The sequence below is a fragment of the Cupressus sempervirens genome, chromosome 5 (genome assembly GCF_028749045.1).
Source record: "Cupressus sempervirens isolate cs-2001-9-10 chromosome 5, ASM2874904v1, whole genome shotgun sequence".
In the NCBI taxonomy this organism is placed as follows: Eukaryota; Viridiplantae; Streptophyta; class Pinopsida; order Cupressales; family Cupressaceae; genus Cupressus; species Cupressus sempervirens.
Window position 1 is genome coordinate 1049653316 of NC_143122.1, and position 6017 is coordinate 1049659332.

Sequence of the window (6017 nt, forward strand, 5' to 3'; positions counted from 1 at the left end):
AAATAAGAACAACCACATCCCCCTACTGATCCATAACCCCAAAAGGCTCTATGATCTAGGTTTGAACCCTGTGTCAAATGAAAGAAATTTGTAAAATTATAAAATTATATGTGTACGTGCATGTATTATATCATATGTAAAATATATATCGATAAAATATATAGTAAAAAATACATAACATCCTCATTACTCATGTCATGTAGGATCTATTGGGCTCTAAAGATCTCCAAAATGCAACATACTATCACTGACCCTATAGAACACACATGTATGTACACAAGTTAAATTGAATCACTCAAGAATATATTTATAGACCTAAGTACATTTATAAAACATCTTGAGTACGCTAAAAAAGTATACTAAAAGTGTAAATTATAGTAACAAATAAATTTATATTTACAATAGCATCATGTAATGCTCTACCAATATGACTAATATTTGAATCATGTAGTGATAGAGTAACCTGGTCCAAGTCGACCATCTCATCTCAAATCATAGTGGTAAATAGACCTTGTCATACTATGTGGGCCTAAGTATGGGGGGGTGCTATAGGAGGTGGGGGACCAGGTGTTGTGGGGCCCTATGTAGGAGCAGATGTTGTAGAATGTGTAGAGATATCCTCCTATCTCTTTGAGGGTTGTGATCTTGTTGTGTGTGAGAGAATATGGTTGATGTGTCCACCAATGTCATGAAGAGGAATCCCCATGACTGTCGATAATGCTTGACATGAAGCAAGAAGATCAGATGCTAAATATGATTCCATATGATGCAATGCATCCACATGTAATATAGTAGAAACCTCTAGTAAAAATGGTATATCTGCTATCTCATACACATCATCAACTCCTATGCCAAAGGATGAACCTATCAAAATGGGACCACGAGATCGTAACATATATTGACTACATCAATTTGAAGACATCTGCAATAAGTGCATAGAAACTATGGCAATGCTAGAATATATCTAAGTCCTAACTATATCATCAGGAATAGTCATACCCATAGTAGCCATCAATGGAGCTCTTGGCATGACCAAAAGGTTTTGACACACCATTTCTCATTTATTAACAGGTGCAAGGGTGTTTATAGGTCTAAATCTCTCTGATAATTTATCGAGACACTATCTAACATCACCTAGAAAATATGTATAATCAACATCATGATGTAAATGAAATTCTACAAACTATTGGGTATGTGCAAGATCATGGTAAACCAAACTATGCTCTTAAGTGGCAATAGAAAATAAAAGAATCAGGGTTATATCAACTTGACATGCATTTTTCTACATTTTATTAACTTTATATCAAAATGTTGAGAGAATATAATCTCTAGAAATTGAATCTAGTTTCTAAACTCTAAGACTTATCTCACAATAAAATAAAATTGATTGGTCAAAATTTTGAATTTTAATGCAATTTTACAAAAATTTGAAAACAAAAATAAGAAGTAGACATATGTCTGACCACCTTAATCAAAATCAAAAGCTAATATTTTTAAATAATATTCTAGATATAAGTAGTAGATGCATGCTTGGATTTGACACATATTTTTGGGTTTTTTATTCTAAATAAATAATAAATAATAATTTTTTATTTAGTATTTTTGGAATAAAAAAACTCTCATGTCTGACCACCTTAACTAATTTACAACTCCACAAAATTCAATTTTTCATTTTTTTCCTTATAGTAGAAGAAACATAGAATGTGATGCATCTTTTGGATTTAAAAAATGTTTTACCATTTAAAATTTATAGTTGTTTTTCAAGTAGTGTGTCAGTGAACACTTTATATGTAACTCCATTAGAAAATAAGTAATAATTACTTACTAAACTCATAGTTTGACAAACCTTACATTTATGGAAAGATAAGAACCTTCTTAAGAAACTCTTTTCATTTCATCAAATTTTGGTGAAAAAAAGTCATCAGCTGCATGATAGAAATAAAAATCACATAAAAACAGGCCAAAAGCACATTTTAAGAATATTTTTAAAGTTATCCACATAGGTTTGGTATCAAAAGATATAATAGACCTTATAAAGATATTAATAGGTTTCATTTAGTATCAGGATAGGTGGGAAAAAGGTTGGAATAGATTTTGAAATGGTTTGCGATATTTCAAAACTACAAATTTTTTAGATCGACACTTTTTGGCACACCATGATCCTGCACACACCCTATTGTTTGCATAAATAAAGAAGAAAATCATCCTTCTCTGGCCACCTATGATGCACAACTAACCATTGAGGATATATAAATGGTGCAACAATTTGATCTTTACACTTTGTAGCCGAATAACCTCTAACTTAAGCCTATCTATATAAAAGGGAAACATAGTCTCCAGGATAGCGGTGGAGACCTCTCAATCAATCTGTGTATACTTCACAATGCCAGTGACACTATGAGAAAGGGAAAAGTGAAAATTCTCAATACTAATATCATCAGATGGGTTGTATGTCTCTATCATTTCAATCATATGGAATAACTCATCTCTCATAGAAATAATCTTCTCCCTATTAGGGAGAGTGGTAGAACCCAAAAGTGTAGAATCAAGATAGTCTATAGCATGAGATAACTTAGTAATAGTATCTATAAACAAATTTTGTCTCTCCTCAGAGGATGATATTGGTCTATGTGTTGTGCCTAACTCAACACTACGACCCTTCCCTAAATACTAGTCTACCCTAAGGATGTAGGTGCTCCACAAATACTAGATACCATAATGATATATGTAAAGACAATCTCTATCTATAGATACAGAGTTAAGATATATATGTAAGTACATATAAAACTAAAAGTTAAATTTAAATTAAAACATGTACATATGTGTGTGTGTGTGTGTGTGTGTGTGTGTGTGTGTGAGTGTGTGTGTGTGTGTGTGTGTGTGTGTGTGTGTGTGTGTGTGTGTGTGTGTGTGTGTGTGTGTGTGTGTATACAAAGCTGAATATAACTAAAAATATGCACATGTTATTTAGTACATAGGTTTACTATGTTAATGTTTTCTCATATGTAACTAATTTTTAGCTATCTTGAGGTCTTAAAAAGTTTTCACAGTTTCATGTACATGCATATGTTATTATAGTTTCACAGTTTTTTAAGTTTTAAGTCGATTAAATTTTAAGTTTTCAAGTTTGAACAACTAGAACTTATTATAGTTTAGTTCTACCTAATGTTTCAAGTTACATGTTAATTATCTATATAAGTTTGTACTATGCTCATGTTTTATCAAATGTAATTACTTTAGTTATCTAGGTCTCAACTTGAATTTTTTATGTTTGATGTAAAATGTACATTAATGATTAAATAGATATTTAATTAAAAAATACTATATACTTCTTTATCTAACATATTGATCTAACTATAAAAAAAATAATTTAAATAATGCTAACATATAGTAACTAAAATATCCAAAAAAAATTTAAAAAAAAAACAAAAAAAACCACTTATCGGTTACAGCTGAAACACTGTAACCACATCTAGAAACTATGATAGTATAAATGACTATCCGCAAGTGATTTTTCCTTGTTTATAATACTGACAGGATTATGGTCAAAACCATTTCAATAGAAAGGGTTTTGGCCATAACCCTAGTGGCCATATAGGCACTGGAAAGAGCCATGTCTGTACAACCGAAGCTGTTTTGGTTGTAACCCTTTCAACTGTAACCCTACTAGATACCCTTGTATATGCTATATTAGTATGTTAGAAACACTAAATTAAGAAATCAAAAGCATTTAAAAACTAAAATACCATAACATAAATGAGAGACTAAAGAGGAAACCCCAATTGGAAATGTGAGCCAAATGAATGGACTCTCCCAATAGGATTTAGCTCTTTGCTTGCTAGATGAGTCTATTTGCTTAGATTTGGTAGGTATGCTCAAGGTTCTCAAAACTAGCTTCAATGGTGATGGAAAATGGCAAATTGGTAGCTTTGTAAGCTCTCAATTTGGCATTATGAGGCTATGGTTGATGGCTTTTGGTTCTCAAACTAGCATTATAACTTTTGCTTAAAGGTTGTGATGAAATGGCTTGGGAGGGGATTCAATTTATAGGCTAAGGGCTTGAGGGATGGAGGGTTAAGATGTAAGGAGAGATTAAAGCTTAAGGAGGGTTAGGATGCACTCAAAGGGGAGCACATGGATTGTGCTTGTTTAGCACCAACTAGGGAGTGACACATGTCACAGGGTGAGTGGATGGAGGAAAGGGGATCGATGAGTCAACAAAGGAGGCTCAAGGGATAATATCTTCATAAAGACCCTTCATTATGGCTTGTAAGAGCTTGTAAGAGTCTTTATTGCCTTTGTAAGAGCATTCATTGTTGGGTGGTTGGGATATTTTGGAGGGAGTTGATATTGTTGAGTTTTCTTGGCTTAGGAAAGTCTTAAGCTTGCTTAGGGAATGCGACAAAATTAGGGGGGGGATTAGAGGTGATATAGGATTAGATTAGGGATGTTAGAGATTTGCAAGTGGATGGCATTTATGAGGGTGGGTGAGTTAGTAGCTAAGCTTGGTTAGTATGGGTGGATGGGGTGGATTAGGCTAAATGGAGGATTTAGGATATATTAGGGGTTATTAGATTTGAGGGTTTTATTTATCAAATAGATTTATTTAATAAATGGGGATTTTGGAATTAGATAGAAGAATAGGATTAAATTGATAAATAATAGGTTATTTGATCTATCAATTAGGACTATAGAAGATTAAGTAAATTAATTAGCTAGGGGATAGCAAAGGATTAATAGGAATTTAATTAATGATGCCTTTAGAGATAACTAAATAGGATTACCAAAGCAGTGTAATCAAATTTAGGTGTCTACATTTTGCCTCTCTTTGACATAGTGTTGAGACAACATTATTTCAAAGAAGTTCAAACGAAGACAACATGAGGAAGATGTTTTAGCAATAAGGTTGCCCTAGTCTCAAATAAGAAGAGGAGAGACTAGACTTAGATGATGCATCCTCAAGAAGGCAATGAGAAGAGAAAGCAAGGCTCGACAGCTTCTTGAAAAGTACAATAATCTGAGATAAGCAAGGAGACTCAGATTGGCTTAAGAGAAGAGGTTTAGTTAGCTCAAACTCTCACCATAGGAGAATGATAAAGGGAGAATCAAAGGCACAAGAGGAAGCAAGCTTTAAAACTTTCACGATTGGGGGGAGGATGAAAAAGCAGAGCACTATAAAAAGGAATCTAAGATAGAAAGATGGATAACGGTGTGATAAAGCTGATGCAACAGGATTTCAAAGAATCAGATTGGCAAAAGATGGTTTTTGAAGATCCCTGGGACTAGGATTGTGGATCTCAAAAGATGAGGCTTGGTGGATTGATTGGATTGGTGGATCCCTAAGACTAGGATTGTGGATCCCTAAAGATAAGAGTGATGATTGATTCAAAGAGATACTGATGCATAAGCTAGGGTAGGAGAGACAAATGCTGGATATGGATGGGGGATAATGGATATGAAGGGAATCCATTGAAGCTTTTTGAATAGGGGGATACTTCAAAGAGAAGTAAAACCATGTAGTTGAGCACTAGATTCGCTATAGGACTGTTGGTTAATTGCCAAGGTTACCAATAACATCAAGGCCTTTTCCCCAACTGTCCAGAGGACTGATAGACTAACTCAAAACAAACATGCAAGGATTTCCCCAACATCACACATGAATCCCAGAGGAAGCAGCATGGAAATGACACTGGGTAACCCACAAGCAGAAAAGAAAACAAGCAAAAGACATGATCAAGAACTAACGCTCAGATTGCCCCATTCGCAGTATACCATGATATGGAAGATCGTGGCAACCTTGAGGAGGGAAAAAAAAGATTGCTTGAAAAAGATATGTCAAGACCCAAAAGGGAAGATTCCAAATCAAAAGAAAGCAAAAATCCAAAAGAGAGTTGTTTGCCAACAAGATGGGTAGGACGAGGTACTAATAGACTAAGATCAGACATGAGGAAAGCTATATCTTGCAAGGATCTATCAAAGAGTACCTATGCTGATGGATCTAGATGAGTGATGTGTCT